Source organism: Heterodontus francisci, chromosome 42, assembly GCF_036365525.1.
Source record: "Heterodontus francisci isolate sHetFra1 chromosome 42, sHetFra1.hap1, whole genome shotgun sequence".
Lineage (NCBI taxonomy): Eukaryota > Metazoa > Chordata > Chondrichthyes > Heterodontiformes > Heterodontidae > Heterodontus > Heterodontus francisci.
The window spans coordinates 10,533,596-10,552,941 of record NC_090412.1 but is presented as its reverse complement, the minus strand read 5'-3'; the positions used below and the strand labels follow the sequence as shown (position 1 = coordinate 10,552,941).

At 43.5% G+C, this 19,346-nt stretch overlaps 1 protein-coding gene across 13 annotated transcripts in view; it reads left to right on the top strand.

Annotated features, from left to right (window-relative positions):
* Positions 1-19,346, top strand: part of zmiz1a (zinc finger, MIZ-type containing 1a) — a 388,755-nt gene that overhangs the window by 39,159 nt on the left and 330,250 nt on the right. The window contains exon 3 of one of the 13 annotated variants that reach the window (XM_068020543.1): positions 1,645-1,689. The exons of the other annotated variants lie outside the window; for them this stretch is intronic. The gene's annotated coding sequence lies outside the window, so the exon portion shown is untranslated. The remainder of the gene's footprint in view (positions 1-1,644; positions 1,690-19,346) is intronic. 13 annotated transcript variants of the gene reach the window in all.

Here is a 19,346-nt window from a genome sequence, read left to right as displayed (position 1 = left end):
AGGTAGTATTGGGCATTTAAAATAATATAAATACATTACTATTTTTAATTTACAGTACAGCAGAGAAGGAGGCTATTCGGCCCATTGCGCTAGCTCTTTGGTAGGGCAATCCAGCCCATCCCAATCCACACTGTTACCCATCCCCCTGTAAATTTTAAGAAGCGTAAACTGGTGTTCCCACTCCATTGAATTTCCCTGACCTTTCGCGCATTATATGGCAATGGTGCAATTTTGAGTTCTGCTTTCCTGTTCTGTCTTTTCTTTAAATAAAGGCTTTAAGCCACAGAGCCCAGCAACATTAATGTTGCAGACAGGATGGGTTTGATATGTGGAGAGAATTGAAACCTTTCAAAGTGATCTCTTAACTTGAGTCATAGAGGACATCTGGTTTCCATTGTGGGATGGGGAGCGGGGGGAGGTGGGGGCAGGGGAATAAATTGCAGCCTTCGTCGGATTGTTTCAGTTGAAGAGAATGTCTGTCTGCCCCATTAGTTTATGGTGCTTTGAATGTTTTCAGGTGTTTTTTGACCACTGTCCGGAAACCCACACATGTACTCGTTTGTTGCTGACAGATTTAATCCTTCCCGAACTGTCAGGAAGGCCGAGAATTAGCAGCATTTGAGTTGAAGATATCATTGTGCTTTGTTGAAAGATGAACTCATCAAGATGGCAGCATAGTTATTTTATTAATCTAAGGCAGTTGATGAGCGCGCACTCTCTATCTTGGACAGAAGAGCCTAAGGTTGCTTGAGCGTACGATGATGTCACATGATTGATCCTCACCTCAAGACGACAATGCTGCTGGAGTAGAGGGATCAGCAATGATCTAATTGAATGGTGGGACATGCTCAAGAGGCTGAATGGCCTGTTCCTATGTGAAATTTTGGGGTGAAATTCCCCGCTTGGCTTTCTTCTGTCCTATCATAAAGACCCTGACTCCTGATGGGATCGGTTCCAAAATGGTAGTGGGATAACGAGACCGGTCTTTTCTGCTCCTGTGCACGCCCACCAGTGACCTTTGCAGCCATTCAAGTGAATAGGTGGAAAGTCTTGGGCTGGTGAGTGCAGTGATGACAACTTCAATCCAAGTGTTAGTGGGCTTTTCACCCATGGGGAGCATCACAGTCTGATCCTGGCATTCACGCTTTCCAGAGCAGTCACTCTAGTGATTGGGAATGAGCTGATTTCCCGCACCCTCCGTTTCCAAAGCCCAGGAGCACTAGTGCCAATGCTGCGGCTTGATACAGACTGCAGGTGGCATTGAACATGGCACTTTCCTGGTGAGTGTGGTCCACACTCAGCGTTACGTTTACCAGCTGTGAGCATTAAAGCACAGAAGACTACAGTGAGATTGAATAGAGGTGTCAAAATTATGAAGGGGTTTTGATAGAATAAATGTGGTGATCTGGAATGCGCTGCCTGAAAGGATGGTGGAAGCAGATTCAATAGTAACTTTCAAACGGGAATGGGATAAATACTTGATGGGGGGGGAGGGGGTGGAAAATGTTTTGCAGGACCATAGGGAAAGAACAGGGTGGGGGGGCGGGGGGGTTGGTGGTGGGACTAATTGGGTAGTACGATGGGTTGAATGGCCTTGTGTGCTGTAAGATGCTATGATCTTAATTTACATTCAACTGGTTGCAGGTGGCATCAAACCTGGATAGATCAGGAACTGAGCAGAAAATGGAGGTAACCCTTGGTTCCATTTACACTGTCATAATTCTCTAATGGAAGCCTAAGACAATACTGTAATATAAACAATGTAATGGTGGTACCTCTGGTGGTGAGGAGGCTTGCTTGAGTCAATTTCCCCTGCATCGTCAGAGGTGCAGTGTTTGATTTGTTTGATTGTTCAGACTTTCCTCAACAGCGAGGTGAGTCAGTATCTTAAATTCAGGAATCTGACTAAGGTGACTGCCCGTCCGTGATTTCAAGTGTGTGTGTTGTTGTTTCTCGGTGCACTTGGCTTCCACAATATAAACCTGGTTTACATTTGGCGCTTCTGTACTTTTAGATTGAAGGGATTTATGGACCCCTATAACCCTCAGCTAGCACTGCTATGCGCCATTATCAGCGACTGACTGCATGGGTGAACAGCTCGGGTAGGTGGAGTTTTTGCGGAGCAAACTGTTCATTGCATCTTTTGACACTGTGGGCAGTGTGTGGTGGAGAGAGCTTGAGGGAACCTACTTCCTGCTGTTGAACTGGGAAGGCAATGAGAATTCTGGGACTTCGGGAGCCTAGGGCCTTTCAATCGCTTCAATTCCACGTGCATTCCCCTCAAATGAGGGGTACAAAAGGCCCTGTCTCTTCCTGGATTTCCCCCCCCCTCCCCCCACTTCCAGCCCTTGTGTTAGCAGTTGAGTGGGTTCACCGCCCCGTCAGTTTGGGAGAGCTTTAAGCACCGGGAAGGCAGGAAGCCAGTGCACAGGCACATTTCTCCTGGAATCCAAACTCTGAAAGGTCCAAATGTAAAAGCTTTCCAGTTGTAAACATTGCATGGGGTCTGTCAGAAGCGCGTGTGCCCTTTCTAAACCCGTGCGAGCCTTTCGCTGGAAGGACTACAGTGAGTACCTTCATAACGCACTCGTCATTTTATTAGAGATCCTAAAATCAATATTCTGGTCGGAATTGGTTGCACAGCTGCTATCCTCGGCAACTTAAGCTCTTGTAAAACCCAGCGTCTCGAGTCACACAGGGCCACCAAAACAAACTCAAGGCGACTGGTCTGATGAAGTCCACGTCCAGCCCATTGTGGAAGGTTTTTCTGCCACAAGGAACTGATTTAAATGGAATCTGCCTGTTTCCATGTGTTTACATTTACATTAGCTGGTAGTCTGACTGAAAGTAGCATTCTGTGCCAAGTGTAGCTGCCAAATTGCCCTGCCCCCAGTAGAATCCAATACTGGGCAGCTGAAATCCCCTCCCTTCTTAAAACCATGCAACAAGGACCTCCCTCCATCACTGACTACTTACTGCTTGGGACCGGGGACGGAAACTAAAATAAACACCAAACCCGCTCAATTTTGCAGGAGCTCCTTATTTAAATCTATGCTGCTGAAGTAAAAATAATAAATCTTGTGGTCGTCAGTTTTAGTTTCCATTCATGTGTCCAAAGCTTGCAGTAGGATTTTGAACAGACGAGCTTGTTGAGGGGTGAGGAAGGGCAGACAGGGTTGTATAAAAGAGGTTGAGATGGCTGTAGACCTGAAGGCTCAGAGTTCTTCACCGAGCCTTTCCTGCTCAACAGCTGGCCAGAGAATCTTTCTTTAAAACTCTTGACGGCATGTTGCAACCATCCCTCGTTGCAGAGGTACAAGGCACTGCTTGTCTGTCAGTACTTTGCACACCATGTTACCACCCAGTCAGCCTCGATAAATAAATGCAGCAGTTAGCTGGGAGGCAGACCCAGATACCAGATAAAGGGGGAGAAATCCAGGAAGTGTTTTCAATCCAATTACTCCCTAGAGATCCCCTCTCACCGGCTGGGAAGTGCACTTTTATAGAAGTTGATTGAGGAAAGGAGGGTCATTATCTGTGATGTTCCCAATAATCTTGAGTTATGTTGAGTTATTAATCTTGGAGGTTAAGTTCTGCTGTTGCTAACAGCCCCACAGTACACCATACTTGGGTAAGATACTGGAGGCTTCTTTGCACCTGTTGGGGTGGCATCTCAGCAGGAGTTGCAACCTTCAGGAGATGAAGGAAACAAATTGGTTGGAATGAAGCTTAATAAACAATGTTCATGGGGACATATTACAATCGAAGACAAACTTCAAATATGGATTGCTGGTGGAAAATGGAATTGGGAGTGGAGATCTTTTTTGGTTGGTTGGGAGACTAAACGAATGTTGTACTCTGGGAGCCTTTCCCATTCTATGTTTGCATGGAGTCAGGCATATTTCTAAAGCTGCTTTTCCACGTCTGACCTGATTGATGGAAAACAAGGTGGAGGTGAGAATGACTTTTATTTTTTTTTCCCCCCATTTTAAATCCCGGGCTTTCCACAGAGAGGTTTACTCTGCCACAGCTTTTTTTCTTTGGCTTCACAAGCGTGAGGCAAGTACCAAGCTGATTACGGTTTCTGCTGCCTTACTCCCAGTGTGTGTAGAGAGGGTTAGCCCACCCAGTTCATCAGTTGAAAGTTTCCATAATGCACCTGATGATGCAATTACTGTCTGTTGACTGACTTTCAGTGCAGAGAAGATTCACATTGTTTTTGACCCAAAAAAAAGGTAATTTGATGTCTGTTATTGTCTGGTGTCTTTCACCCAATATTGTTGTTTCTCACACTTGATGTGTCTCAATTTTTTCTTACGAGCAAGAGAGAGCCTGTTACGATATGTGAATGAGTGAAAGAACTCTTTTTGCATCCATGCAGTGTCTTTGCTTCTCTCTTCCTGTTTCCCATCTCCTTTCCCGAAGATCCTCATTCATGCTCATGCCTGGGCTGTGGCTGTATTGGTCCTGGCCATTCTTTGCAACTGTACCCACATGTCCATTCTTCAATATGTGGGGCTAGACAGTGCATATTGGCCGTCCTCCAGGGCGAACATCAAAGCCAATTGCGATCCTTGCCTCGTTTGGTTTCAATTGCGTGGGCACTTTTCCTGCAGAGCTCACTGGAATGGGTATCATGATTGGGTAAGCCCGGATAAGCAGTGTTTTGCTTGCTGTAAGTTGCCTAACTCCTTGGGATAGAAAGGGAGAAAAGAAGCAACCTGAGTTCCCATTTCTGTCAGATACCTAGTGAAATCGCCCCAACCCCAATACCAACAGAACCTCAAGGGATCATCAGAACTGGCATGAAGACAATGATGATGATGATCTCACCATTAAATAACCTGTTGCCATTTATTGTGTGACCAATCGGGTGGGGTGATGCAGGAATAGTGGCACATGTGAAACTAATCCCCCATGCCAGTCAGTGCTTTCAAGAGAGAAGGGATAAAAAAAAATTGGGCAGGCATTGAAAGTGAAGAAAAAAAAATGAATTCTTCCATCGATCTTGGTGGGTTCCCTGTTTTTATCCAGATGTGTGCTGGATATTGAGTGAGAGAAAGAGAAAGTCCACGTGTCACAAGTTATGAATTTTACTTTGGGAAGTTTGTGAGGTGGAGCTGACTACGTGTGGTTTGCAGGTGAACCTCTGCCCCCATATTCATACACAATGGGAAAACCATGCAACAATAAAATGGACTAGGCTTGGGCAGTCAATAATTCCATTTGCTGTCCAGTCAGTCTCTTGACGACTGGCAAACCAGACAGAGTCAGTTGTCAGAACAGATCTGAAGCCTCCCCTATATCCACCGCCCCATGTCCCCCACCACCTCCACCCTTGCTAACTGGCCATCAGGAATGCAGCTCATCATTACAAGCAGTAAGCCAAGAGATGTTAGGTGATGACTATCCTCTTGAATTATGCGAATCCTCAGTGGAATTAATGTAGAAATATACTGCACACCAACAGACCATTCAGCCCAACCTGTCCATTTATGCTCCATTCGAGCCTCCTCCCATCCTTTCTCATCTAACTCTTATCAGCATAACCCTGAATATGTTGAGAATATGAAACATTCCAATTTTAATCACCACTGTCCAGTCAAGTGCAGGATTTCATAGCTTGCTAAAGCGGGACAGAGATGTTTTAATATGCATTGTGAATGTATTACTTTTCCTGCAGCATAGGAAGCCGTGTCACAGAAATTAAAGAGAGTTATTCATGAGCCCTGTGAGCAAGTTTCATGGGTGAGCAAATATTTAGTGAGCAAATGTTTGGTGTATTATTTGGCAGGGTAAGGCAACATGGAATGGAAATTAATGGATTTCGGTTCCAAGGCTTGTGCTGTGTGAAACTCTAACATAGAGTCTGAAATTGAAACAAGACACAGGTTAAGCCTGACAAACAGAGCAATGTGTTGCCAGAGGATGGATTTAAACACTTCTGATTTCTCACAAGGTGCCAGGCTGTTGATTGGTATTGATTGCAGAATGAATTGGCCACTTGGCTAGGAATTGAATCAAATAATCCCTTCATTCTTACCTTGCAAATCCATTGTTATGCAGCAGTGAACTAAAGGTGGGTCGTGCACCCAAAAATGATTCCACACTTTCCACAGGCTTTGCCTTTGCAGAAAATAATCTCTGCTTGTGAAATTTGTGATGATTTGTTTTTGGTATTGTTTGTGAAGCTTTAGCTCTCAATGAAATGTCAGTAAATTAATGAGGTTCTGGTGACACAATAGCACAGACCTAATGTAATGTGACTGACTGCCCAGAAATTACCCTGATTTAGTTGGAGATGAGAAAACAATTTTTACAATTGGATTTCCACTTGTCCACGTTGTTACTTGGAAGCCAGAAACAAGATCTTTGTGTCCAAAATATATTTTCTCGGATACCGAGGGAACATTTGATTATCTCTGATCTCCTTCTGCTGTGTGTTCCCGTCAAGTGAGGAGGGGGTTGAAGGGCTTCCCTCTTTTCCCTCTCCTTCTTTAATTCTTTCTCAAAGTGGATATACTGGCCAATTCAGTAGGTGCTTGGTTCTTGTTATGATCATAGCAAGTAAGTAATCAATCGGACAGGTTTTCTTGAGTTAACAAAGAAAGAGGTTAACTTTATTGTACCTGAACCGAATTAATAAAAATAATAAACAATGCGCCAACTTTCTCTCTCTCTCTCTCTCTCTCTCTCACACACACACACACACACACACACACACACACACACACACACACGGTTTACAAACACACACATAGGTTACAGAGTGGGCAAAGATAGATTGGTTGAGTTAGAGTCCATTTAAAAAAAAGGTATACAGGTCTGCTCATGTCAGAATCCAAAAGCATCTCCTCTGCTGCAGAGAAAACACCAGCTTAAAACCACAGATGGGGAGAGGTTTGTCACATGACAGTCACTCCGTCATTTAAACATAGCAGTTAGCAGTATTTCTCAGCTTGCTGAAAGAACAGGTAGTTCCTCTTAGATTTCCTGGGTCTTGATTCTTGCTGGGGACTGAGCAGACATTTTGTCTCTCTCCTCACAGTCCTTTGCAATGTAGGATACAGTGTAGCAAACTAGGTGATCATCTTGAGCTGAAAGGATGACTTTGATGGAAGCTTGTCTTTTTAAAAAAGGCTTTCTAAGAAAAAAATATAATTTCACATCTCCAGTCAGTGAATTAAAGAAATTATCATTCAACGAAACACATTGGCGTTAACATGTGACAGAAAATTCCTCCATGGAGATCCAACAACTCAACAGTCATATCAGGGCCGTCCAGGCCCATCAGTGTGAAATGATTCATGAAAGCTCTAACTATACTAGTTACTAGTACCAGAGTGAAAGCCAACTCTCGTATCATTGTGTGTGTCCAAAAGATCATGTGACATCATCATCACTTCATGACAACATATTAAAGGTTGCTCATCATAGCTTTCCTAATGGCTTACTGGGTAAATATCCTGCCCATCAAGTGATACATATCTAGAAAATGCCACTGTTGATTATTGACTTGCGCTGAGGTAGCTAATCTCAGTCGACCAGCAACTGAACCATTGTCTTAGCAAGCGCAAGATTCTGGCTCTTGATCAGCACCGAGTGACAACCCCACCAGAAAAGCTTGTGGATAGCGGGAGAGGACCATGACAGACTTGCTTGCGCTATCCTGCACAGTTGAGTGGCTCGTTGGCGCCTTCTCATGGCTATAGGTGAGCAATAGCCACTTGGGCAAGGTAGCAGAGGGTCATCAGTACCAGTGGAACTGTACACCAGCAGGAGTGGGCACCTTCGAGGGAGGGTCAATTAGGAGAGAAATGAAAGCTCTCAGCATATTGTTCCTGAGCGTGGCAGGCAGTGTCATATGGATTGTCCCTGTAGAAAAGCTGTGTTTGGACTCTCCCAAGATGTTTGGAGGCTAGCTCAACCACAGTCATTTTGATAGTACAAAAGCAAAATACTGTATATGTTGGAAATCTCTAATAAAATAGAACACACTGGAAACACTCAGCAGGTCAGGCAGCATCTGTGGAGAAAGAAACAGTTAATGTTTCAGGTCAATGACCTTTCATCCAAACAGTTTTGTTCCACAGGGCCCAGTACTTTGCCCTGTTGAGCCATTATTCTCCTTGTAACTCAACAGTGAGCACTGCCAGGCTATTTGCTCACACGTATATCAACTGGAGATCAACATCGGCAGTGGGAACCTTCGCTGCCTAACCCAGGGGGTGCTGAGGCAAGTTATACCATCTGGCTAAGTTCAGTTAACTCAGTACAGAATGGGGATTTGACCCTTGGACTTCTGTTTTCTCTGTGGCTCAGCTATGTGTTGAATAAACCCACTTTCTTCAGGGAAAGGTAAACTTTAGTTGTTAAACTTGCATGCAGTTGTGTCAGAGGTTCTCAAATTATGCATTGCAGGAGGAGTTGAGCCCCCAGTGCCTGTAGAGAGGTGCAGAGTTTTGTGGCTGGGGCTGTTCCAGTGCTTGGGTCAATGGTGGGGCGATGGAAATCGGGGGTGCAGATGACACCAGAATTGGAGGACTGCATTGTTCTTGGAGGGTTGTCGAACTGGAGGAGGTTACGGAGATGGGGGCAAGGCCATTGATAAATTTGAACATGAGTGAGAACTTTTAAATTGAGGCCTTGCTGTACTGGGAGCCAATGTAGGTCAGCGAGTACAGGGGTGATGGGTGAAAGGGATTGATCTGGGTCAGGAGAGATTTGGATGAACAATTTACGCAGGGTGGAAGATGGCAGGTCAGCCAGGAGAGCATTGGAATAGTCAAGTATGGTGGTAACAAAAGCATAGATGAGGGTTTCAGCAGCAGATGGGCTGATGCAAGTATGAAGACAGGCGATGTTTTGCAGGTGGAAGTAGGCAGCCTTGGTGATGGAGCAGATATGGGGTAAGAAGCTCATCTCGGGGTCAAATAGGATGTCAAGGTTGTGAATCGTTGAATTTAAACTCTGCCAATGGCCAGGGAGGGGGATGGAATCGATTAGCATGGTAACTGTTTGTAGTGGGGTGGGGGTGGGTGGGGGTGGGGGCCAAAGATAAACTTCAGCTCATCCAAAACTGGAGAAAGATGTGAGTTCAGGGCTCGGGCAGGAGGGAACTTTGGTGAGGGGGAAGGAATTTTGGCCTGGTGCGCTATGGAAAAGGGGGGGATGCGGCAGAAACTGTTGAACAGTGGTCTCGATTTTGGTGACAAAGGTCCATGAGCTCCTCGCATTTGTTTGAGTTAAGGGTGGAGGGGGTAGCAAGAGGGGTTTAAGAAGACAGGTACTGGAGAAAAAAGCCATGGTTCTGTTTGCATTCCAGGATGATCATGGAGTAGTGAGCAGTTTTGCCAGAAGAGAACAGGAGCTGATATTGCTTTGTGTGGTCCAGCCGGATTTGTCTGTGAATGGCTAAACCAGTTATCCTCCATAAACATTCAAATCTGTGTCCCTTGGACTTAAAGCAGTGGACATGGGGACTGTATCAGGGGAAACAACCAGGGCATGAGAGAGTAAGGATTAGCTGCAGAAGTATCATGGCAAATGGAGGGCAAGATGGTTGGGAATTTGCAAGTGTCATTATAAATGACTTGGGAGAGAGTTTGTTCCAAGGCTGGAGGTAGAAGGAAGTGGGATTGGGAACGGGAAGGTGAGTGGAGGAAGAATATGAGGAAGAGATTAATGATGGCCTTATCTGTGATTGAAACAATGGGAGTGGAGAGGACACTAATGCATTCTTTTAAGATGAATGCAAAATACCTGTGTGTTTCCTGGGGAACCAAATTAACAGTCACTGAGTAAGTGGGGTCAAAGTATACTCTTACTCAACATAATGGCTGGTGTAAAATATCATTAAAAATAAAATAAATGTTATTCTTGGTTTGCTAAGGAGTTAAACTCGGCAATTTTATGCTAAAAATCTGCTAGCAATCATGGAGCTAAGTAGCTCAATTTTCTAGGACTGCAGTCAGATGTAATAAGTAGCGCAGATAAGGTTGGAACATCCTTCAGTGTTAAATTTCTAAGTTATGGGCTGCCTATACCAATATGACTTTCCTGGTGTCTTGTGATAGCTAATGACAACAGAAGAATGATTGAAAAAGCAAGCATGTTCCAAAAGATTTTCCCGTTTAATTCCGATCAAAAATTCAGTATCTTTCTGTATCTATCACTTGTGTTCACCAATAATTAGGACTGTTAACTTTAGTGACATAAATAAATTCTGTTTATCCTTTGGGTAGTGGAACCCAAGAACCTTTATTATTTATTGTATCAGTATTGCAGTTCACATTTTGTTTGTCAGTGGGGAGGGTATATTAAATGCAACTCATTACCAAGCACTTGGGAGAGGAAAGACAGAAGTTGAGATCTAGTATTGGGGATAAATGAGACGAGAGGATTAAAAAGGGATGAAAGCCAGTTGGAAGAGAGAGGGAGGGAACAATCCATTACTGGACATGGGAGTGGGAGACAGCAAGAACAGCCTGGTATCTGCCTGAGAAACTGGTACAGCAATATTGAAGAATTAGAAGCACTCTTGTGTTCAATTGTCTCCATGGCCTTGCCCCTCTCTATCTCTCTAACTTTTTTCAACCCTACAATTCTTATAAATCTCTGTGCTGCTCCAACTCTGACCTCTTTTGCAACCCCGATTTCCATCACTTCACCATTGGCGGCCATGCCTTCAGCTGCCTTGGCCCTATTCTGGAATTCCCTCCCTAATCCTGTCTGCATCTCCACCTCTCTCTTCTCTTTTAAGACCCTCCTTAAGACCTACCCCTTTGATTTGTCACCTGTGCTAATATCTCCTTATGTGGTTCGGTCTCAAATTTTGTTTGCTCCTGTGAAGCACCTTGGGACATTGTGGTGAAAAGTCTACATGGCTGTTGTATATCTCTGCTTCCCTAGCAATGAAGCTGCCTTGTCCCTGAATTAAAAGGTGTCCTGGGGCTCATGATACCACCTACTTATGCTAATTTATCTACACATCTCTAGTTAAGTACAACCAAGAGTTTCAGAAAGAAGCATGTCTCTCAGTGTTAGGTATGTGGGTCCTGGGTGTTCCCTCCATCTGATGAATGAGACACCTGCTTTAATAATTGAGTAAAGCTATGAGATGTATTTGCATGCAGCATAGTGAGGCTGTGGGGCCAGGGATCATTCTGTGTGATAACCCATACCATGAGTTTGCAAGCAGTGGCTAGGCACTTCCTCCATGGGAAGAGAACAGTAACTGGGCTTCAAATAACAACACTGGTCTTGCATGCCTCCCAGTTCCTAGGCTCGAGTGGTGTTGGCACGGAACAGAGTCTGGGCCATCTCCTTGTGTGTACGTCTGGGTAATAGTGACCAATAGGCTCCAAAGGAAGAGAGGTAAAGTAAATTCGGAACATGGAGAAACATATAGCTACTTTATGTTAGTACAACCAAATCAACTTGCATGTACATCTCATTAATAGTGTAATCCTGATTTGAACAAAGTTTGACCAAATTCCAATTTGTTTGCATCTTTATACCCTGATGCTTGTAAGGTAATCAACTCTCAAACTGGCTACTATGAAGCAATGGATGCTCGGTACAAGGCACATGATTTGTTGGTCCTTTGTAAACCAAGCCCAGAGCTGTGGTTTACACTATAGTTAATCGGGCATTAGGCTCGATACTGCATGCTTCTCCTCCTCATCCCCCATTTTTCGCATGTTGCTGTTGCCTTTTGTAGCACATCCACCATCTGCTGTGCTCCCTCCACTTAGTTGTATCCCCTCAGAGATGTCTAAAATTCAGCAGTGCATCTACACAGTGAATTTTCTATTGTGCAACTCTGACAGCACAGTGAATTCCCTGTCCATCAGCACTGCCCTCCACTCCCCCCACCAAAAAAAAAACTGTCACTCATTTGGGATGAGACTCTCATTTTGGTTTAGAGTCTCCATCAACTAGGACATATCCCACTCTATGTATCTTTTGGGGAAAAAAAACACAGATTTTAAATGGGTTTGCAACCCTTGAATTTATAAATCGCACTCATTACATTTGCCCAGTGTTGACTGTTCTACTTGTAAAACATGTGGTGAAGGTCCAGCAAGAACTTAGTGTCTCTGTGCCGTGTAACTGAAACAAACTTCTCAACTAACGTTGGACTGGAGTTTTAAGATCCCTTTGGACACTGTGTACAGAGCCTTTTTCATTTTTATAGGATGACCTTACTAGTGCACACCTGACTCCCTTTTTAGGATAAAGTGTTTTCCAGGAGACTGGCCATTACCAGAATGGGTGCTATTGATTGTTAGCAGTACCTCAGGCACTTTCTCCTGCTTCCCACTTCCTGTCTTTTACCTTCTATTTATCCCACCCCCAATTTTGCCAATTGAGCAGAAAGCAACCTTAAAGCCGTCAATCATATAGAGTGGCCTAGTTTCTCAGTCTCTGTTTAATTGTACTTCTAATTGCAGTGCTGTTCTGCTTATGGTGTTTGATGCTTATACTAAGACTGAACTTCACATCCCTACTTGGAGTATCAGTAGCCCCAAGTTCAGTCATTTAACAAGCAGTTCTTTCATGGTTAATTGGCTTTGTTTGGAGTCCCGTTAAGTTGACAGTAGCTGACTGTTTTGAAGTCTTAGTGAGCTTCATTATAAGAGAAGGTGATCTTACTGTTTATGTGCTTCCTCTATTTTATATTCAGGTGACTGTTTTAGGCTAACAATAAATGCAATGCACTATTTATTTTCTCCTCTTGTAAGATTGACAAGAAACCCAATGTCTTTCATTATTGGTGATGAATGATGCACTTCAGCTGGTTTGGCATTTAAGTGATTAAACTGTATCATTTATTTGTGTTTGTGTATTTGTTTCACACTGGTATGTAACTCTCTGTTTTAACATTGACCTAAATTGTTGGTTGCACTTGAACCAACTCAAAGCAGACCTATCCAGTCTTGCTGAAATTTCACTATCTGTACAGTATATTGTACAGGTTACTGAAAACATCCTGAATCTTGCTTTTTGGGAACCTGTGAGATTGAAAGTAATTCCTCAAGCTCGGTAGTTCTATATTGGTGTTTGTATAGATGAGTCTCTGAGTGTATTGTTGTGGAAACTAGTTGAGAGGGAGGAAGTAATCTTGTTTCATTTGCACCAAGCTTTTAGTACACTCAATAATTTATAAAGAACGCAGTCACCATTTATATTTAGCATTTTGACTCCTCCCATTAGCAGAGGTGATCTTCAGTGTCAGTCATGGCTCAATGGGTAGCACTCTTGTCTGAGTCCAAGCGTCCTGGGTTCAAGTCCCATTCCAGACGTTTGAGCACAAATTCTAGACTGGTACTGCAGTGCAGTGCGGAGAGTGTTGCAGTGTCCGAGGTGCCATCTTACAGATGTGATGTTAAACCGAGGCCCCGTCTGCCCTCTCAGGTGGATGGAAAAGATCCCATAGCACAATTTGAAGAAGAACAGGGGAGTTCTCTATGTTCTGGCCATATTTTCCCTCAACCAACATAAATAAAAACATATTACCTCATTTATTATCACTTTGCTGTTTGTGGGACCTTGCTGTGTGCAAATTGGCTGCCATGTTTCCTATATTACAATGGTGACTACACTTCAATAGTCTTTCATTAGCTGCAAAGAACGTTGAGATATCCTGAGACCAAGAAAGGTGGAGTATAAATGCAAATTCTTTCTTTCTTCAGTATGTCAACATTCAGTATGCTACCTTACTCTCCATATGAGTAGAATGCAGACAGGAGGCTGTTGACTTTCATGATTTGGTTTATGATGTTTGACCACGGTTGCAGCACAAGAGAGGAAATCCCAGCCTTTCTATTTACTGGAGATATGGTGCAATGAAAATTAGAATAAGTCACTGCATTCTTGTGATTTTTTGTGCTGTCCGAGTAATGAGCCTCATAGAACAGGGAGAGCTCAAATTGGATTTTCTAGTCTGAATGATCAGGTGCTACAGTTGCTCTAAGGGCTAGGGAAAAGAAAGGTCAAACCAGGATCGTTGCTTCTGAATACTGCCCAGTGATCTTTGCTGCAATGTGTGCATGTATGTTTTGTTTATCAGATAACACCAGGACCATCCTATCATCTACAGCCAAATCGTCTGTCAGTGCTCACTGCCAAGACCAAATAAGAGGTGACAGGTGGAACTGTCCCCAGCGTGAGATAATGCCTTTGGGAGGAGAGAAATAAAATTAGAACAGGGCATCTACAAACGTTAGGTTCATTTTATGGAGCTACTTTTGAAGCGTCTTAACAAAGTAACAATACACAACCTCTCCTTCAGTAGTAATTCGATCCAAACTACTTTTTATTTTGTGTTGAACTGTAGTTATTTGGATACGCTGGTGAGGGTTTCATGCACTCTGCATACGTGCCAGAAGTCCTGTTTGGCTTTCCCACTCACCATGTCAATTGATTTATTGAACAGTTCTGAAGTAACGGAGCATTCCCATCTAGATTGACAATTCTGGAAGACCGTTCAAGGCTGTAAAGGTACAGATACACAACCAGCCTCTGCACCGCTCACTAAAGCCTGGCTCGGGTGTAAAATTAAAACCCGACCTGGGCCTGAGACCCTTAATCTTTTTTCACACCCAACCCGACCTGACACAAATATCCTTCATCTGTTCCGACAGCAGGCTATTCCTGCAGATGGAGTTGTGGGGAATCATGGGTAAGCCTGATCCCGTGACTTCCTGGAAGCATCGCTGCCCAGCCCGACCCAACCTGAGCCCGAATGCTGGACTCGGAATATAGACCCGACCCGGCCCGTATTCTGGTCTCGTCGGGTTCGGTCGGGTAGCCAGGCTTTACTGCTCACGCTTGCCCTGTTCATTTCCATAAAAATATTTTTTTCCTATTGTAAGAGTGCAAACTACAGTAGATGTAAAGATTTGTTTTTAAAAACTTCAAAGGCTGAAAATCAATCTGAAAATGTGAAAATACAAAGGTTCACCAGCAGATAAGAAAAAGATATGCTAACGTTTCAAGAAATATAAAGATTATCTGTCGTCGGATATTAAGCCTGCTGCTGTGATGACACCTTCCTTGTATCCAACATAATGGTTTTTCCAAACAGGCACTTCCAGGAAATGAGTTTCCCAGAAAGATGCCCAAAGACGACAACAAAGGCCCTTTAATATTTGGACAACAGTATTTAAAACTTTTGAGCTCTATGAAGTCGTGCAAGTTTTGAAAAACACTAGTAAAATCTCTAACAATGCAACATTCAATGAGGTTAAAGTTAGATTGCTAGGATTCTTTTGTGAAGCCCCAGCCCCACCCACCATGATTCAGCTCCTTTTTCACATATTCTCCATTTGACCTCAGATAGCTCTCTGCAGAAATGTTGTGCCTGCGTCTCCACAGATACAATACCAACTGCTATCTGCAGTCTCTGCTGTACAGAGCCACTCAGATTGCAAATCTGACGGCACTGGGTGAATCGTGGGTTAATCCCCACAAAATATCCTTAAGCCAACTGTTGGTAATTTCCTGGTTCCCATGTGTCTTTTGGAGGAATTCCAATTATCAGTAGTTGGAATGTAAGGGATTCTAAGACTTGTGCGATTTTTAAAGGAGTGTGCTGCTAATGGACCACATGCTCTTGGTTAAAACCTCCCTCTTTGACCAGGCATTTGATGGTCAGTCTTAGTGTCTCCTGCTGTAGCTCAGCATCAGTTGATGTCTGATTGCACTCCTGTGAAGCACCTATGTTTAAGGCACTATATAAATGCAAGTTGTAGCTGTCTTTCTGCCTCACCTTGGGCAACAGTTGCTGTTGACATCAACAGAAAAATATTGCCCGTCCCCTGCCCTCTCCCAATAAAGGCTCTGTGAGTTCTGAATGGGAACATCACTCGTCTGCAGCTGAGTCAAGTGGCTCCCAAGTAAATGGGGTGAGAATTGAGCCAAATCCTTGAGCGATTTTGGATTATGAGGAAATGGAGCTGAAGTGAAATACAGGGGCCTGGGAATGAAGCCATTCAGTCTTCTCTACTGTTGTTCTTTGAGCGATGCACTGAATGACTGTCAGGGAACATCAGATGTAACTCAGACCAGCCTATGATATAGGTCCATGGGTTCCATTGCGAGCAATGTCTAATGATTGTCAGTTGATCACATTTTGAGTAAAGAATATTCTAAAATATAGTGCACTTGGAAAAGCCAGTCTCCTGGATGCCCACTAGCATTAGTGGGCCTTGTTAAGGTTAGAACGCATCATTTGGGGAAGATTGGAAGGGGCCGGTGTCTCTATAAAGTCTAATCTTCATGTCGGATGTGCCATCTGCCGCTGTATTGTGTGCAGGAAGATTATATTAAAAACGGTATCATTAAAATGCAAATAATATTGTGCGTATAATCTGTTTTTCATTCTGGGGTAGTGAGATGTTTGCAATGAAATTGCTGAGTACAAGTCAGTGACGTGGGGGTGGGAAAGTATTTTTTTTTACCCTGGTTTAGACCAGATCTGAAGCTTTCAAGCTGCTGAAATTTTCTATCACTGCTGCCTTCCCACAGAACTGGTAGGTTGTCCAATTGCTTTTAACCACAACAAAGATTTTACTAATTAAACCTAAATCATTGGCTCATGGTTTGTGCACCTTTCTTCCTTTCTTTCACATTAACCGTTTCATTCCAAGAGCCTTCTCTTCCTCCCCCCTCCCTCGCATTTTCAAATCCCCCCCCCCCCCCAAACCCCTGCACACCCAAACTAACCCAAAAAATCTGTCCATCCCATTTCCTGTCTTCCTTCCTTCCTGCCTCTTGCACATTCTTCCTCCTTCACACCCACTTCCAAATTAGCTCCTTTTTATTTTGTTTTGAATTGAGCATTCAACCCGAAAGGAATCTCTTCACAACATAGCCCCTTTAAGCTCATCCTGATGCAGTGCACCAGTGTGTTTAATCTTTGAAGTTTAACCATGGGAATTTCTTAAGTGAAAAGGGCTGTTCATAGAAAGCAACAAGCTGTGCAGAGCCTGCAGTGTGTTAATATTTGTCAAGCTCAATTTTGTTTTTAAATGCACTTCTTGGGCAAAAACTTGAGAGTGCATTTTGCAAGAGGGGAAATCAATATTGAATATCTAGTTAGGGGCAGGGAAGCCACAGCACTGCTTTAGAGACATTCCCTTTGTAAATGGAGACACATTATTTCATGATGCTGCACCACGTTTGGCAGTTACCAAATCATGTTACAGTCTTTCAAATGTGGAAAATAATGGCCAGCTGTACCATTCAATGAACAGTGCAGCTGCAGGCTGAGCCTTTCCAAAAAAAAAAAAATTGTTTTTAAAAAATTCTTTTTCCAAGAGCAATAATGAAGTTAATTCGTGTAAAATATTTGGAAGAGAAAAATCAAACAAGTTGGCAGAAAGCCACTCAGAGCATTATGAAAGGATTTGCGTGCGATCTTTTGAAAGGGAGCCTGTTGGAAGATGAGTGCTGAGAAACACAGTGTCACAGGCTGGCGACATGGCTTGCTGTAGGCTTTCAGTGAATAAGGACCAGTCTGAAGACTTTCTAGGGTAGGCAGTAATGGTCACAGTGTGCAAAAGGCCTGGGTTCTTCCTGGGAAAAATGGAAGGTGGTTGGGGAGAAGGCAGAGTGATGAGAGGAACATAAAAATATTGGAGAGACCATTCAACCCATCGAGCCCCTTCTTTCCACAGACCATGTACAACTTGTGTTGTCTTGGAATCTGAACAAGCCACTGTTCTCCCTGAAAGGTGGGATGAGGCCATGAGGGAAAGGGCAACAAGATGAAAGCTGGGGCACTTGGAAACATGTGTTTCTGAGTTGCAATGAAGTGAAATGTCAAATATAAATCTTCTAATTTGATCCTATTCTGTAAACACAAATGTATACTAACCGAATCTTGCAACTTGTATAATGAAAGCAGACCGGCTGTATTCCACAGATGACCTCCATTGTCCTTGCAGCACATTTTGCAAAAAAACTTGGTCATCTGTAACCCTTCCATTAACCTTCAATCTGGTCTGTTCTACACTTTTAAAGGAATTGCTTAATGCAGCATTTGCCTTTTTTGCGAGTTCATTCCACATATGTACCAGTGTGTACCATCTACAAGATGCACTGCAGCAACTCGCCAAGGCTCCTTCGACAGCACCTTTCAAACCCGTGACCTCTACCGCCTAGAGGGACAAGGGGAGCAGATGCATGGGAACACCACCACCTGCAAGTTCCCCTCCAAGTCGCACACCATCCTGACTTGGAACTATATCGCCGTTCCTTCACCGTCGCTGGGTCAAAATCCTGGAATTCCCTTCCTAACAGCACTGTGCATGTCCCTACAGCAGTTCAAGAAGACGGCTCACCACCACCTTCTCAAGGGCAATTAACGATGGGCAATAAATGCTGGCCAAGCCAGCAATGCCCACATCCCATGAATGAATTAACAAAAAATGTGGTTGGCCAGCATTGCCCACATCCTGGAACAAATTTTAAAGAAACACTCAGGAAAGTGCAACACGTCTCTGGGCGTGACGTGTTTGAAGAAGTGCCTTACATTTTCTTGGGCTTGTTTTCGGTGGAATTTTGCAGCAAGCTCCACTTTACACCATTTCCGAGTTTATCTGGCATGGGCATAAATTCCTAACATTGGGTCACATCAACATTGGATGGCATTGTGATGTCAAGTCAGATCTACTACATTATTTGACATGATTTGTATCTAAGCTGCCGTCGCCCATTCACTTTAAGGTGCAAGAGTTTTCCTGCAAACTATTTGTGTAAGCTATCTGGTTTTGTTTACTGACATGACACCAGGCGCAGAGGTGGAAACAGCATGGTGGAGATTTATTGAGCAGGATAACTGAGTGAATATGAATGAAAGCAGTGTGGAACACCCAAGAAAACTTCACAGTAGAAATACCAAATTAATAACATCCGGAACTCAGTTCAGTGGTTTGTTCACTTAGCCAAAGGTTAATTAATCACACAGAGTAGATAAAATTGATAAGCTGGTTTTAATGAACTGTAACTCACTATTTAGCAGTAAGCGAAATGGAAAAAATATTTTGTTTCATGCACATGTGGTTTTGATCAGGCCCTTTCTCTATGCACCAGTAACTGTATATATTTACAATCCATTGCTGGTTTCTGCGGTGCTTTGTCCTGTATCTTTGTAAATAAGACTGTCTCTGGATTGATCGAAATATATAAAAAACAGGCCTTGGACTAGGAACAATGACCAGTTTAGAGAGTTTCTTCCCTGTTCTCTCTTCTCCCACCCAGTATGCTCGCTCATGTTGTTTAACAGGCGCCAACTGCCCTTCAGTGTCTTGGTCAAATGGCCACTCTTGATGTGTGAG